Source organism: Trematomus bernacchii, unplaced genomic scaffold (genome assembly GCF_902827165.1).
Source record: "Trematomus bernacchii unplaced genomic scaffold, fTreBer1.1, whole genome shotgun sequence".
NCBI lineage: Eukaryota > Metazoa > Chordata > Actinopteri > Perciformes > Nototheniidae > Trematomus > Trematomus bernacchii.
Window position 1 is genome coordinate 8,327,793 of NW_022987803.1, and position 18,564 is coordinate 8,346,356.

Sequence of the window (18,564 nt, forward strand, 5' to 3'; positions counted from 1 at the left end):
AAGAAAAAAAGAAGAAAAGTTTTTCGAGATCTCGCAAAACCCCTTTGCGAGATCTCGCAATACTTTTGCGAGATCTCGCAAAACTTTTAATTTAGCTCAATGTACTTCCTGGTCAGTTCGGCAACACAGAAACCACAACAATGGAGCGGTTCATCGATTTTACTTTGAGCTTGGCCTTAAATATAAAGATATAACATCAGTGCTTGGCAATAGGCACGGGTTTCACGGTGAAAGACACCTCAAGAGAACACTCAGAGTGAGGGGACATGCACGTCGCAAAGCATACTCTGAGCTGAGTTATTGACAGATTCGAATTTCGCGGATCAATAACTCATGAACATAACATTGTAAAAATACAAACAACATGACTTTACAATCATAGCAAGGTATACAACGAGCTACAGAGTCGTTTTTATCAGAACAGTTCGATACGCGCCGTCCTCTGAGCTAAACTTCAATAATTTGTCACAATCTGCAGCTGGAGGAGGGAGACTAAGAGTGCTTAGTATTGAACAGTGAAGTACTGCAAAAGTATTGCGAGATCTCGCAAACACATTTTTTTCTTCTCCATGTCCCCTAGGGGGCTCCGTAAGATTCAGTTACACCTAAAGAAAATATAATTTTACAATCTTTTACAAGGATTTTTGAAAGATTAATAATTTGATGAAAAGCTGCTCATCTGTATAAGCTTATAAATTAATTACATACTCAGTGTGCGAAAAAGCACACGTCCCACCGCCCGGGACGTGTTATTTACAATATCGGACAAGTTGATCTTTCAATTGACGTCTTTCGCCTTTATTTATTGACAAATTATCGATAAATTCAGTTTACAAAAGGCAGAACTCATTCGCAAATTGTCCGTGTCCGCCATTGTTGTGGTTTTGCTTGTCGATTCCTAAGGAAATGCATCTCGCCGCTTTCTGTACTGTTAGACGGGGCGGGGCGGGACGTGTAGCACATAGTGATGGGAATTCCGGCTCTTCTTCGTGAGCCGGATCATTTGGCTCGGCTCACCAAGAAGAGCCGGCTCTTTCGGCTCCCAAACGGCTCTTCAGTTTACCACATATTATACCTTTTATAATTCAATCAAATGTAGCCCTGTTTTGACTAATGATTTATATGTGTACATATCACTTAAATTATTCAATACATCCTTTGTACTGAAGTATTCAAAAGTAAAAATTACATGTTTAATATCAATTATTTGCTGTGGCCAATTGTTTTCATTGCATTTACAGACCCTTGTATCTCTCTGATACCACCCAATGAATGCACAGACTTGCTTGTAGAACCACGCTACACAAAGCAGATAGCAACACCTATAAAAACTTAAGCATAGACATTTAAAAAAAGGGGCTACTGTATCGACATTTTAAAATTATATTTAAATAAAAGGCCCTGACAAAACAGCAGGGCTCTATTTCAGTATTAACTATAGAAAAAAAGACAGCAACAGCTGACATCAAATCTTTGCTGAGCCCAAGGATAATCATAAATAAATAACATAGTGAAAATAAATATATTGCAATGCTCAGTACAGCAGCATCCAACCGTCTCTAATCATAAAAAAACATAATACAAATAAATGTATTGCAATGCTCAAAACAGCAGCATCCAACAGTCTCTAATCCTTGGATATTACATGTCACTGCATGCATGCACGGAGCAGCTGTAGCGCGGAGATCATCATATCATTCTGTCTTGTATTACTTAACAAAAAATAACAAAACAAAAAAACGGCTCGTTCACGGGCGCGAGCCGGCTCCCGTCGTTCACTTAAAAGAGCCGGCTCTTTGAGCCGGCTCGTTCGCGACCGACACATCACTAGTAGCACAGTGGCTGGGTTGGGAAGCAAAACTCGGTTCCGAGTAAGAACAAATAACAATTTTCCGGTACCGGGATTGCCCGTTTAACAGCCTCATCTTTGTCAAACTTTCTTATGTTCTTTCTCTAACACGTAATGAAGGTTATTAAGCGTTTTAGCTCCTTTGTTGTTAATGTTGACCGCCATTTCCTTTATGAAGTAAATCAGACTCAGTGTCTGTGTCCTCGCGCTGTCCTCACATCCCCGGACCCCCAGACTCGGAGGAGCACAGGGATGTCAGTATTGTTTATGAAGAAAGAATGTATAGAAAGTACATTATTGAAATGAAAATACTATTTATTTACTTTTACAAACAGTGAGTAGCTGCAGCTGCAGCATGTGTATTGCAGGACATGTGTTGGACACACAGACTGTGTGGTTGGACTCTGTCTCACAGGCAGGTTGCAGTGTAACATCAGAGGAGACTGGGCCAATTGTACATTCTCAAACTGCACCACTTAGAACTAACTAAACAATACAATAATTGTATTCAATAACCGTAACAAAATTAAACAGTATGAAGTGATTTGTAAATAGGAATACAGATTTGACTTAATGTTTTCATAAATATATTTTTCTCCCAGTTTGTCATGGGACTTATTTTTACCCTCTCAGAACCAGAATCGAGAACCGAAAAGAACCGGAATCGAAAAGCATAACCGGAATCGTTAAAATCCAAACGATACCCAACCCTATGAGTGATGCAGTAAAATCGTACCGCTCACTTACGTTAGCGGTGTCGTAAAAACCGTGGGAAAATTTAAAATACGATGCCGATCGATTTTTCACTTGTCCGGACAAGTGAAAAATGTATTCGGACAAGTAAATTGCCAAACTCACTTTTCCATGGACAAGTACTCTCTAAAAACTTTTTCTTACACTGCTGGCTATGTTTTTAAAGAATGTCTGACTATGGCTGCTTGGACCTTATTCTTATGTTGTCTTTTATTTGCACAAACCTGTACAATTTTTCGATTATTTATTTTTAGTTGTCTTTTAGCCAAGCACATTTGCTTGTCCAGGTCAGAAAATCCAAGCATTGCTCTCTCCTCTCAAGATGAGAAATCTCCTTTTTCCTTGTATCCTTTCACTGCAGCACCACACGCCATCATGATTCTAGACCCTAATCTTGTTTATGCTTGAAAAAAAGCGCCTTATAATTTTCTCAGCTGAGCGGTCAACAAAGCTTATTTCACATGAAAACATTTATGGGATCCGGTTGGTTGTAAGGACACTCTCATCTTGTCCGTTGTATCAGTGTGTAAACCAAATGAAAGGGGTGTAAAGGTATATAAAGGGACAAAACACACACTCACAATGTGATCCAATCAGTAGTAAAACACTCCCAACCATGAAAAGACCACACTCAAAGAAAATATAGTCTTTATAAAAAAGAAGAGGAGAACAGAAGACAAGATTGTTCAATAATAACACAAACTCATGAACACACACACGGTTGAGAGTTTTTTTGGCCTTTCCTCTCATAAATCCCTCACCCTCGTCACTCATCAGAATGTAATATTGCACAATGCACAGGGAGATTTAGAGCACGGGGGCCAAGGATGTTCATGCAATTTTAAGGGAAAGAAATTGAGTCTGCAAAAAAATGAAAGACTCCTTTTAATTTATTTATATTAGTTTTATATAGAGAATGAGTCATGCTTTACGCTTATGATTGATCAGACAGAAATAAAAACGTTATATGAAAGTAACCTCGGCCAGCTATTCTCATATTTCATCCCAGGCTCTTAGGGAAATGACAGAAGTCTTACCTTATGACGAATGTCTGTCCAGAAAGCCATACTAAGTTATTGAATAATTTAGCCGCTTTCTGTGATCAATACTTAATTACAACAGCTCTTCCTGGTTTTGGGTGGATTATTGGTTACAAGAAAAGGGGCTTTTTAGAGCAACCCAGCAGGCTTATAAAGACAGAAAGTGTTGGAGTGATCAGTAACCATGCATCATTACTCCTCAGTCGATGGTAACAAAGTGTGCTGAATCACGCGTTAACAACATTAGAGCCAGGGAGGGACAACAGATGCTTAGTTTGTTAGCCGGCACACTACTGATGTAACTGCGTTAGCTTTGCTTCCGTAGTGCCTGTAATGTGCCTGGCAAGAAAATAGACAAGACAATTAATAACCCTAGTTCAAAACATATGCTGCAGCTTTAGGAACTTGTATTTAATAAAAAAGAGGCAAAGAATTGATGTCGTCTTATTGATCTTAGGGTGTTCGATGGAAGAAACACTGGAGGACAATGTTCCATTAGAGTTTAAGTATACTGAGAGGGATCATAAATTCATGTGTCGTCTGGATATATGTGCTATTTATTCTCATTATATAAGGCCTCTGCAAATAAATGCCCTCTTTGCCCGGATAAAATACATTGTGCCATATCCAGTGATGTCTCTATCATTTTAGCCGTGCGAGCTGAAGGTTTTTGGGATGGCAATGTCCGACTGACCTTTTATAGGTCCTTCACTTTTATCCGGACTGACTTATCGTAACAATTATTGGATGGAATGCCATGAACTTTTACAGGGTCCCCAGAGGGTGAAGCCTACTGACTTTGGTGACCCAGACCTTATGGTGCCTTCGACTTTTCCTGAAATGACAAAGATGAGACATTTCTTTGTATTGAGTGTCAAATAGCTACACAACTGTTGGATGGACGGCCATGAAATGTCTACCAGATGTCAATTTTTCCAGGTTTGGGGAGTAATGGATTAGGTGGAATGTTATGTTATTAAGATACAACAAATATGTAACTGTTACAGGTACAGAAAAAGTCAGAATGAGATTGACAGTACATTTTGTACAATTGGGCAGGGTTAGGGTTCATTTTTTTTAATTCATTGTATTAAATAAAAAACAACATGCGTACATGTATGCTTACATAATACAATGTTTAAATGTTAGCATTGTTTGTTTCTACGCTTTCATTTCTACTTATGTGCAATGCCTTGTTTTGTTTTGTTGTTTTTTATGCTGCTGAAACGCAAACATTTCCCAATTTGGGATCAATGAAGTACCTCTTATCTTATCTTACAACTTTCTACAGTACAAGCCTCAGACCATGCACTTTAAGGTATGGGCAACATTGCTTTTACTAGGTAAACATTTGTTGAACATTCATTTGTATTTAAAGCAACAACAAAAATATTGGAACAACATCGAAGTACTTTACTTAATTTCCAGTTTTATTAAGATAATTCTGTTTGCAGAGGCAGTCAGTATGAAAACATGACAGAAATATCAGCTCCAGCAAATGCAATACAGGACAAACCGGGAAATGAGCATGTAGGTTAATTTAATTGAATTTATATTGGTACTGCTGCGGCTTAGAGTTTAAATCCAGCAACACTAATGTGCCAATGATTGGAGTCCTTGGATGATGTTGTTTCCTTTTTCTGCTTTACATACAAAATAATGGCCAACATTTCAGCATTTTCCCCTTCTTTTGCCTTTATTTGCAGAATTTGTTTTGACAAAAGCAACAGAAATAAGTTACTTTTTACTACTTAAATACCCGGTGAAGAGATTTCATTATTCCTTGGGATAAATGACTTTCGTTATCACCCACTTTTCATCAAGCAGCAACATCAGGTTAAAATGTCCAATTTGAGATCAAACAATTACTTCCTTACGTAATTTGGTAATCCGTAGAAATGTAATTGGTAACCATATTTTTGGGGTTTATTTTTTTGTAAAAAATAGCAAAAACGTTATGCTTTTTCCAATCAAATATGAGCATTGTTTTTTTTATGATCTTTTAAAAATATAAGGTTAACTCAGTTTTGGAACAATGGTGGAAGCCATTACCAAATACCTTCAAAACTCATGACATTCCCATCAGCCTTGTCTGTACTTGGTGGAAATCCTAATGAGCGTGTTTGCAATGTCAATGTGAGCATATGAGCAATGGCTGTAGACACGACTGTCTCAATAAATGGAAAATCCTATGACCTCTGCATTCAAAAAATATGCTGTGAGACTCTATTAACTCACAGTTACCTCAAGAAGTGTTCAACCTTGAGGATGTGTCACATTCTGATTATATATTCTGAACGCTACACATAATACACTTGATATGAGCACGCCCCCCCCCCCCAACTCCCTGTGAATAACATCCCTGGTAAATTTGAACAAATCACCACTTAGAGACAAGCTAGAGTTGAGATTATCGCTCCCATCAACCTATCTTTTCTTTCCCTTTTTTTCTCAAGGACAGAGGCAGGTGTTAATAAGACTCATTTAGCACAATTCAACAAATGAGGGCTCACCAGAATGCAAAGATAATGAGATAATAAGATTGCTTTGAAGTAGATAAACATCCAGTAAATATCTCTGGCTGTCACAGGTGTTATTGTGCAGAGCGTGTTTAATCAGTGCTCATCAACATTCACAATGCAAAGGGTTTGTCCTTTGGAATTTAAACAAGGATAGAAGACGTGGCTAGAAAGAAAAAAAAGGATTTCCGGGAACTAAAAAAATGTAGACCAAAGAAAAATATGTCCAAGGACAGAATCATGTTAGTAATTTGAATAGCTGGCCATGCTGGGAGGTCATTTCTCAGATATTTTCCTCATGTGTTCTGTTCTCATGACTATATGTTTGAGGTTTGTGATTTTAGCCAGGCCAGCAATGTGTTCATCAAAGGGAATCAGCAGATATCCTTTTGGTCTTTGTAAACAGATCGGCTGATGTCAGGCACATGATGGGGTTGCTATTAGCAGAGGGCTAAACATCTATGCCGGTATCAGATCAATTATAGATTACAGACTTTAGTTTGTTTGCTTGTTTTTTCTGACGTGTTCTTTGACAACGTGATTGATTATTTTATATAAGAAAGTGCAGATTAAAGAAATGTGTTGTGTGCATGTGTTTATCTATGTGCCATTGTAGCAGAATGAAGGCAGGGTTAGATTTATGTATCAGTGTTTGGAAACCTGAGCAATTAGAGTGTTGCTGTGAATGTTGATAAGTGTACCTTTATGCTGCTTTGCATGTTGAATATGGACAATTAAGAATCAGGCGAAAAATCTTGGACTGCCCACCCTAGCCTGACCCTAACCCATCAAAGTGAGCATTCCTGGAAGAACGTCTTAAGCAGTCAGCACCTATAGAGTCAATAGATTCTTAAGCTAGGCTTGTCAGCTCTAGCTGATTGCCTGACATGCTTCCTCAGTGTCTCTTGGCTCATCTACAGTTGTCAGTTTTCCAGACGTGGCTGTTGAAGCCGTGCCCCTGGTCGCTCACTTAATTCCCCACACAGCCTGTCTCTATTTTGTCTCTTACCTGGACTCCGGCCAGTTCTGTCAGTTGTGATGTCTCCATTGCCCAGAGTGCCTCTGTCTATCTGGCTCTGGCCTTGGCGTGTTACATTTTCTCTCTCTGTCCCTCCACTTCCCTCCTGGGTCCCTGACCTCTCTTTATTTCTCTCTCACTCCCCCACTATTCAATCTTTTTCTCTTTCATCCCACTCTATTTTACCACTCAACCCACAACCTTCCTTTCCCTCTCTGAACTTTTGCAGCACTCCCAGAGGGGCTGTAGTCGAGCAGGCGGCAGTGCCATATCAGACAGCATCAGACACATGGAGGAATGCTGCACCCCGAAGCTAGATGTCTACACCTCAGCAGCAAAGTACCAACGATGCATAACTGATAAAGACGTTATGGGGCTACGGTACATTTGTTGCAAGTGAAATAAAACACTCGCTTCGGCAGCTGGGACAGAAGCGGTTGCTTTATATGAAGATCAAACTCATTCACCATCGGTCTCAGCCTCTCTGTATTCTCTCTCACAGTAGCCAGCCTGATGCAAATCGATAAAGTAATTTTCCCCCAGACTTGTCGTAATTAACAATCTGCCATGTGCGCTCAGGGGAACTGCTGCATTTGAATAGACCCGACACCCAGCTGTTGCCGAGACGCCCCGTGATTTAAGAAGTTTAAGTCAGAAAGACAAGAAGAGCTCTATATGAGTAAGCATTTAACACACACAGTCGTTAGCAATGCTTGTTATATAGTCTGTCTCCTTTCAAAGGAACATGAAATGCTAACGTCTGTAATTAAGTGCAGGGTGGGTTATTTTTTGGATTAATAAATAATCCCTTAAAGGTGGGGTAGGTAATTCACTTCAGAAACACTTTTTGTTATATTCCATGGAATGCTCCTAACATCCCGATAGCAATGAATATATTAAATGCTTTGACAATAAATACATAAAAAAATGTCATCTGTGGAAGCCGTAGTGCTGTAAAAAGCACGACCAATCATTTTAGCCGGCCTGGCTAAAATAACTGGATGGCCTACCTGCCTGTCAGCCTTCCATCTGTGCACAAACTTATCTCGTGCCCTCATCGGTCATGTGCGCGTTCGTGTGTGTTGGAGGAGGGGCTCTATAAGGAAGTCTGAAGGAAGAGGCAGATTTTCTCCGGTTGTGTACTTTCAAATTCTAGCGCACTCGAGCTGGTTTCTCCATTCTTTCCTACCCTACATTTAAGAAATGAAATTACCTTTCTAAATAAAGCTGGAGTGCACAACTTTTGTCTCCCCCCCTCTGGTAGTGATAGTTATTACATAATCACTGTCTACGTGTGCTTATAATTTATGCCTTCAGATCTCCGCCCACAGGAGTGTTTGTACTCGCTGTCGGTTTCTTTTTTTGACTTTATTTCTTGACTTTATGTCACTGTGATGTCAACCATTGGTTTTTGTACTACCGTTTAAAACCTTAGGTTTGGCGTATTCACTGTTGTTGTTTCTTGGATGTCGGCCATCTTGTTTTTTGCAATCAAAGGTGACATGGTGAACATTTTTAGGCGACACAAATCTTAAGATTAACTTGTCCTCCACTTACTAACTTGTTCTCAAGCTCTCAACATTATCACACTGATGTTCAAAATGTCCCTTATTCCATTTAAAACCATTTTGAAATACGTTTTTAAAGCCACAGGTCTGGTGTCTGGAGCGTTGTTGGTTTTTGGACATCGGCCATCTTGTTTTTTGCAATCATTAGTGATATGAAAAGGGTGGCGCAAATTACAATGGAACCCTGAACAATGTACTCATCTTCCACTTACTGACATGTTAAGAGACTTTTAACCTTGTAAAAACAGATGTTCAATATGTCCCTAATTCTTTGAAGTTCTGTTTGATCACTGTGTGATGTGATCAAAAGCACCAAAATAGATATTTAAATTGCTGTGAATAGATAAAGTCATATTATTCAGTTTCAAAGCTCAGGCATGACCTTATTAACTAAAGTTGCTTTATTATAGATTAAACAAAACAAACATAATCTTTAAACCATAGTAGTAGAGGTGCTGAATGGATTGTATGTCAAATACAATTCTACAATATACCTATTATAAGCAGCATGCTATTTAAAGACTGTTTAGCACTGTTGTTTAAATGTTGCTTCAGAAGAATTTCCAGTGCACCACCAATAGTATCACAGAGAGAAACATAAAAATCAGCACAATCAAAGCACTCTGTGATGTACGAGTTTTGGAATTAATGAAGGGAACGTTTATTGACATGAAATCAGTGTAATTATCCAGAAGACGACAGAGTGAATTCTAATCACCGCCAGCATAACTTTTCCAGATGATCCCCTTTATTTCCTGATATTTCCCTTTTTACAGAGTCATCGTTCCAGAAAGACAGCTCTCCATTGATGAGGAATAAGTAGCCAGCAAACACAGCATTAGCCATGACTCAAATATATACAGCCCACTTAACGGGCATTAAATATGCTCTTCCCTTCCAATACACTGATGAGGTGAATCCAGGTAAAAGCTATTATCCCTCACTGATTTACCTTGATTAAATTCATGCCAATCATTTAGGGAGAGATGGAAAGAAAGAGGAGCTTAGAGGCAAAAAGGGGCTTTGAATCAATCACTGGAATATGTCCTTAATACGTTGTACACCTTGGCAATTTCATCCAAAAATGACAAAAACATTGAGATAATGTCACTGTTTTCAGAACAGATGCCCAGACAGAAGCACAGCTGTACTGAATTGATGAAAGGCGGGTAACTTGCCAAACTGTCTATGCTGACTAATAACAAAAACATAAATTGGCAATAGGCCCAATAACATGTACACTACAGAAAGGAATCAGCAGTGTTTTATTTATCAACCTCTATATTTCAGGAGCCTAGCTTTTTGTTTTACCTGTTATATTTCGAAAAATTATCTCTCCCCTGTCTGCTTTTACTTCCTGTCTTTGTGTTTTCCCACCTTTTTCGTATGCTCCGCCCTGATTCTGTCCACCTGTGTGTAATATCCCTTCTGCCCTTTTGTTTTTGCCTGCCCTTTTTCTGCTGTGTCTTGTCAATGTGATTAGTTCTGCTTGTATTTAAGTCATGGTCTGCCTTTGTTTGATCCTTGGATGTTGTTCATCAGAAAGTTCTGTTTAGTTTCGCCTTGTCTTGCCTGGATTACCTAAAAAAACATTTTCTTTGCGTCTGTTTTGTGCATTTGGGTTTACCATGCCCCGCTCTCCGTGACACTATATATTCATAGTTAAACTACAAAGCATTTTGTCAAGACACACAACATTACGTTCTTCCTGTTCACTTTCATCCAGCACGAGCAAAGGGCGGAAAAACATTTGTTTCTGCGGCAATGCTAAATTGTTCATGATGTTCATGTTCATCTATCTGAATATGTTTGCACATTTCTATATATCCCTACCTCTCTTAAAAAAAAATGCCCACCACTTTAAAATATAATATACCTGTTTATATCAGTATGTCATTAATCATTGTACTAAGTCTTGCAGATTATTTTGTATATTTATATTTGTATGAATATTGTCTTTAAAACATATTTTCCTTACAATTTATTTCCTTATGCTGTGTATGTTTGCACCGCCATACATCAAATAAAATTCCTTGTATGTAAACGTACCCGGCAATATATTTGATTTTGATTCTTCTGATTGCGGTTGCGTGGAGCTTAACTTCGGTGAAAGTTTACGGTGATTACCAGACTCTCCGGTGAAGTTTCATCCTCAAGCAATACTAGACAACCTCAGTTGGCAATGAACCACTACGCAGTGCTGATCCAATATAAATCAAAATTCTGGGCTTGCAATGCCTATTTCTCACCTCAAATGTTTTCAGAATTTCTATTTATCAATATTTTTATCTATAAAATGAAAAAAAAATTGGGCCTGGAACATGTTGACAACATTTGAGGCAAAATCAAGTATCGATTTGGCGGTTGATGGCTTCCTAATTGCTTGCGCATGTTTGACCGCACCCTATACTGTGGATACAAAGTAGTATTGAAAACTATTACATTTAAATGAACAGTTAATCATAATACAGATATTACTTGTTTGATTGTACAATGGGCAGTGCACAATTACGGAGCCCTGGAGGGTTCATAGAGAGAAAAATAAATAAAACACGGCCACGTTTTATTAATTTGAACGCACAAGATGTAATTCGTGGCCTCGATTTAAATAAAACGAGGCCACGTTTTATTAATTTGTGCGCACAATATACTTTCTCGTTCGCACAAGATACTTTCTTATGGTTAGACACATCGAACTGCCCGATTATTACGCCATATCATTAGTTTTATGAAGAAGATGTCCGGTCGCGCGTGTGTGTGTGTGTGTGTGTGTGTGTGTGTGTGTGTGTGTGTGTGTGTGTGTGTGTGTGTGTGTGTGTGTGTGTGTGTGTGTGTGTGTGTGTGTGTGTGTGTGTGTGTGTGTGTGTGTGTGTGTGTGTGTGTGTGTGTGTGTGTGTGTGTGTGTGTGCGTGCATTTGTTTTCAGAAGATGTTAAGATAGTGGCGTTCGTTCCGGTGCACTGGTGACAGCATTTAGCACTAGCCTACATCGAGATTAAGATTAAACAAACTTCTTTCACTTGGGAATACACATATGGAGTTAGCCCGATGTGTGTAAATTACTGTTCATGGTAATTTGAAAACAAATGCCGGTGTCGGACACACACATACACCGAACACCAGAGGTGGGAGTAAGTCCTACATGTGCAAGTCATGAGCAAGTCTCAAGTCTTGACCTACAAGTATCAAGCAAGTCCCAAGTCACTGTGGTGAGAGTCAAGCAAGTCAAGTCAAGTCATTGCTCAGGTCAAGCAAGTCAAGTCAAGTCATACGAAATTCTGATGAATAAGCCCAGTTTCCGCATTTAAATCAGTTAAGACAGTGGTTATGAAAATGGATTTAACCCACACTATGATCTGCATTACATACACAGTTAATCATTTGAAATCTAATTTAGACCGATGACAATCATATTAGATTAATATTAACCCTAGAACTGCAGACAATATAGCTAGGACTCAGTCAAAAAGTCTGTTCAAAAAGGCAGAATTCCAGGTAAGAAAATCATATATGGCATTTGCCATTACACATATTTAATTTAAATGTCTGTTAACACTAGAACCGCCAACAGTGTCAGCACCTACATAGATATCATTTTCAAATCATTTCATCTGTTCCTCTTCATAATTTCCTTATAAACTAAGGAGGACGATTTAAAACTCACTTAATTGGGTTAATTTAGAAATTGCTTCAGTTTATCATCATAACAGATCAAAAAGTTCAGATTCATTTTACAATAAATCAAGGAATGATGCACTTCTACAAATAAAAATAACATAATTAAAACATGTAAACAAACTACTAAAAGTAGATGAACTACATTATTCAAAAGTTTACAGTAACCTCTGATAATATCACAGGGAAAATAAACGATGGTGACCGGACATCTCCTTCATAAAACGAGTAATAGTGTGTGTGTGTGTGTGTGTGTGTGTGTGTGTGTGTGTGTGTCTGTGTGTGTGTGTGTGTGTGTGTGTCTGTGTGTGTGTGTGTGTGTGTGTGTGTGTGTGTGTGTGTGTGTGTGTGTGTGTGCGTGTGCATGTGTGTGTGTGTGTGTGTGGCTAAAACATAGCAGCCTCAATCTCTATTCAGCTGTTCTAATGAAGGTAAACACAGTGAAGGCGCTGCATAAAAGACACAGCTCTCTGCGCGCAGATAGCAGATACTGTGAGAGTCACGGACATTAATTCATAGATCAAGGCAGACTGGTTCACAGACTCTCCTGTTTTGCGAATCCGGTGCTTAAACAAATAGCTCTACACCTCTGGCCGAAATATCCCTAAAATTAAGTCAGAGTTTGAAATATATCTCAAATAATGTATGCACTGTCATTTCCCCACATAAACATAACAGTCTGCAATGAAACGGTTGTCTCCTGTGCGCTCCACTTCCTACTTGGCGCACCGGTAACTTTCTTGTGCGAACGAAAAAGTATCTTGTGCGCACAAAAAGGTATCTCGTGTGCACGAGAAAGTATCTTGTGTACACGAGAAAGTATGTTGTGCGAACGAGAAAGTGTATCGTGCGCACAAATTAATAAAGCTTGGCCTCGTTTTATTTAAATTGAGGCCACGAATTACATCTCGTGCGCACAAATTAATACAACGTGGCATCGTTTTATTTTTTTTTCTCTCTATGAACCCTCCAGGGCTCCGTACACAATGGCTATTGCCAGGTGGTTAGCTAAAACTATTGTTCCAGTTAGCCAGATCAATAAATTAGCATATGTCAGGGAAATTTAGGGCTGGCATCGGCCACACTGGCATCCGCCTCTGGCTCAGCCCCTGTTTGTTTATTCAGTGCTGGCCCTCTAAATAAATGGATATGGACTCAGTTGAGCGTTTATGGGAGATTTTGAGATGATGTGTGAAATAGAGGTTTTCACTGCCACCATAAAAGTGGAGAGTCCAGGTGATCAGTCAAATTTATGTCAGTGTTGTATTGCATTTCTTTCCCTCTGTGAAATGAACTCTCCACAACAACACTGAGGGAAGCCATGCTAATAAAACTGCAGTCTATACAGAATAAGAGGTTTAATTTGTTCATTCGGAATAATGGTCTGCATGTGGAAGCGTGTCACTAATAAGACTGTAAGATTATTTGTGAAGCTATAACTATCAGTAGCTGCAAATATCTAGTTTAATTTGGTCCCATTGGGAGTTATATGGCTATGAAATCTGAGCTGTTGACTTGGTAGAGGCTGAAAGAACTGTGACTATAATGCCTCTACTGGAAATTGTGTGGGTGTGTTTGTAGGTTTACCTTACACCACTGACATGAGGGATGATGTGATCTTCAGACAATATGAAATAACCTGTTCCACCTCGCAGCACGGAAGGAAAAAGATAGTTGTACCCTTTTTCGATCTCAATCTCACGTTAGTGTACAAACACTGAAGGGCATTTCCTTTGCTTCCTTCACCTTCTCACTCTTCCCCTGTTTTTGTGTCAGGTTGACTCTTGATTTTCAGTGTGATTGAGTGAAATACAACAGTGAGAAGAAATGAAATCTGACCACGCGCACATTCGATGCTTCACTGTCCGCCGTTTTTGCCAAGGGAAGCAACAAACAACAAACAGATTCACAGAGACTCTGCAACCGGGCCAACATATAAACAAGATAAACAATGTCTCCAGGGGTAAGTGAGAGGAGCAGAGAAGGCAGAGAAGTGCAGTGTTTGTTCTCTGATCGATGCCATACATAGTGCATGAGTTCCCTATGAACTGTAGGTAAAAGTTGTTTGTGTATCTATATGAGAAAGTTCAGATAAAGAGAGGATTAACTATTGAGATGGGGGTTAAATAAAGGTAAAAAATATAGGAGGCATTGTTTGTGAGTAAGAAAGCGGCAGAAAGAGTTTCTCATCTCAGATAATAAAATGTGAAGTTGCTTCAGATCGATTCATGGCTCCAGCCAAGCAAAGGCTCATATCCTTTCCCAGAGCTTTGATTCCCTCCAATAAACAACTATAAACCAGGGTGATGGCCAAGCTCTCAGACAAAATTAAAAGACAAAATTGCCTTCATAAATATTAATCTAGGTAAGGTAGAGGTTGCGCCCTTCACAATTATTCATGGTCTCCGGAGCACATTTGTCAAGAGTAAACAGTATCCTCCTGTTTACCTAATACCTAATTCTATTCTTAAGGATGTAATTAAACACAGTTTGCTAAAGCGCACATTCATCTCTCTCTTTCCTTCCTTTCCCTCTCCGTTCACAGATACATTCACACAAGAGTACACTTCCTTACAAATGCACTTTCCTCAGCAGCAGTGCCTCAGTTCACTTGGAATTAAAGGTGGAAAGAGAGTTAATTTCACAGCATTTTGGCATGTTATACACTCTGGGGCCAGCTAGTATACTGCAGATGGCCTTTGCCTTTCTTTTTTTTGTAAAGGTAATATGTAATTAGCTGCTTGCTAAAGTGTGACGGAATCATTAGTGAGCAGAAAATAATCCAATAATACTTTTCTCTATGCTTTTATTGTCTATGAAGTATGGATTGCAATTGTCTGCTTGACTGCACTTCTATTTTTAATCTCATACATTCCACAGTAGGGTTGTGAAATATGGATAACATCTTATTTCAAGGTATAGATAATTTTATGTAATGTCGTCGAGGGTTTGGTCAGATTACTATGAAATGTATTAAATTACAAAATGCTTTAATCTAATCTGATACATTTTGGGTTACCAAAAAATTAAACATTTACAAATGACTATTTGTTCTAAAAAGAAATAGACACAGCCTTAGAAATGTGAACAAATGTAATGTAAAATACAGCATGAACAGTTGGTTAAATCAAATGATTGTACAAAGTAACGGTATGTATTCTACCACGTTAGATGCCGTTTATTTTTCTATTTCTTGTTGTAACTGTTTTTTTAATCAAAGGCAAGAAATCAAAGGGAGCACTTACTCAAAATGTTAATCTTCAATTTATTTAAAAAAATGATAAAATCAATAAAAACCGCCACCATCCATAAATCATCAGTAAAAATAACAAAACAGATTGATTAGCAGACATTGATTTAATTAGCCCCGTCTTCCTCCTTGGTGCTGTATATAGCTGTGATTGATTCAAATCCTCCATTTCCATATTAAATAAAGACGATGGCTGTTTTTCATACTTTTTTTTGTTAACTCTTATCATGAACATGAGTGTCCCAAAACTTGACAGTGTAGTCATTATTGACACTAATATTGAACGTCCCCTAACCTTAGCAAATTGGTAATTTTAAAGCTAACTATAATGTGTTCTAAACCTTAACAAATTACGGATTTAGATCCCAACCATGATCTGTCCCTTTACAACCACTACTGTTTTGGGAGGCAAAGACCAATGATCTCATCCTACCTTAAATAAAGTCCCTTAAATTACTAAAGTAGATGCAGCCAGCAATCTAGAATTGTATTACCAGAATCTCTTCCTCTTTCTTCCCAACAGCTGCTTGTGCAGTGCGCACACGTTTACAGTGTTTCAGATCATGATGAATATCAAGCCTGATGACATTTTGTGTAATTTGCTGATTTTATTGCAGTTTATCTCGGAGCGTTTGTTTATAGTAATATCCAAAGAATATTTATTTCAGTTTCTCTGTGTGTTTGTCAGCCTGTTTTCTCAGAACCACACACTCCAAACCCTCTCACACACCCCCTGCTCCTCTCCTCCTCCTGTCCATCTAACGTAAGGGATCAGGGGCTAAGTTTCGCTCCGGTGGCTGGGATCGGGGGAGCTGCTGGTCTACCTGTACAGCCACATCAGATCTTATTCCCTGCACAGGAACACAATCATACAGGGAGAGGGAAAGCAAGCTCCATCTGTGGAATACTGATGCGGGAACACGGCATCTGCAAGACAAGCTCAGAGAGGCCCGAGGAACGTGGAGGCCAGGGAATGAATTCTTAAAGATACAGTCTGCAGGATTAGCAAAGTTCTTGGAGGAATCAAAAGAAAAGTAAAATACTGGATGGTTGTTCAGTTTTCAGTGGTTGGAGTTTGGAGTGGGGAGCTTTCCAATGTATTCCCTGACTCAACTGAAGACACATTTTGTCAACACTATTACCTATGCTAGCATCATGGCAAATGTTTGTCTCCATTGGTTGGTTTACTACTATTCCATTGATTGTATTGGTTTCTCACCAGTAGAATGAAAGGCTTTTTTTATCCTGTGAAATGTCTCAACATTTGTAAGATTGATTAGTGCAAGATTCTTTACAGATATCGTTGTACCCAGAGGATAAACCCTGCCAAATGTAATTATCCCTTGACTTTTCTTCAATTTAAGTCTGTCCATCATTTTGGTACAGACTTAAAGATCTCCACAAATGTTTAATGAGTTACCATTTCATTGGGTACAAAGAATCATGGTGCACATAAGATACATTTTAATTGTAATTTAGTTACTATTACTATTGACACGTTGGACAAGTGTAACAAAAAGTGTTCTGTTTAGCCATTTGTCGTGATGTGTATCAGACAGCAAGGATACCTGTATCCAATGAAAGGATATATTCCCATTGATCATTTTTACTCACTTTTCCAGTGGGATGCTAGACGTTGTGTGTATCCAGACAGATAGAGAGACATTATAAACAACAGTGGCGGCTAGTGCATCTTTCTCCAGGGGGGGCTATACTAATGGCGCATTTCCACTGCAGCGCGTAGCATGGTTTAAGCGTGCCGTGCCAAACCCGGCCCGTTTTTTGTTGCGTTTCCACTAGGGGTAGTTCCGGCTAACGGGTACTGTTTCACAGTTTTTCTGACCCTCCAAAATCCAGGTTCTTTCCGGGCCAACAACCGGGCTGAATATGCTAAACTAAAGAGAGAATCACTGGCAAGGGGGCTACAACTACAACAAAATTAACATATTTTACCGTGATTTAATTGTAATACACGTTTCAAAATTATGCCGAATTAACAACATACTGATACCGGTTAGTATTAACCATGAATTAATGCTTTGACAAGTCTGCAGACAAGAGGGCAGGCGAAAAACCTTTTAAAATGCGTGTTTTCTGAATGGAGATCGGCTAAGCTAACGCAGTATATGCTCCGACCGTCCACACTCACAACAACGGCCTATACAGACATAAATAAACCAGGGACTGTATTCGCCATGACACAGACAGTCTGTGGTTTGTACTTGTTTAACTTTTGTCTACACTGCGTTACTATAGTTACTGCCCGACTACTAAACTGTAATGGGAACGCAGCATAAAATGAGCCTGGCCTACCAAGGCCTAACTATACCGTACGAGGCCCTGCAGTGGAAATGCGCCATGATATTTGAGCAAACAAAGTAAAAACACATGTCATACCAAAGCAGGGCTAGCTCAAAGGCACCACAGAACTTGATACAATCTACTATTTTAGAAAGGTTGTTTTTGTCAACCTCCTTATGCTTACTGAACCCTATCCTGTAGCCTTCATTGAGTTGGACACCTATGTTTACTTTCCCAAACATGGCTAGTCACATTGCATTTTCCATGTGGATTCTAGTAATTGGCCGCCACTGATGAACAACGCAACGTTTGTCTTTATGTCCTCTATGTAGCTATATGCTAACCAGCTAGTCAACTGGTATTTTGGTAAGGATATCACTATACAGTGTCATGCGTCTTTTAACATTTGTAACAACCAATTTAATGTAATTTACATATTATTGTTACCTTTGTACAGTGGTAGAATGTCTTTCCAACTGTTATTGGAGCACAAAGCAAACATTAGCGCGACCTAGCAAGGTCGAAAAACACAATCAGCAGGCAAAGTGTTTCAATTAGTAACATTTTGCTCAAAAGACCAGTGAAATATGTA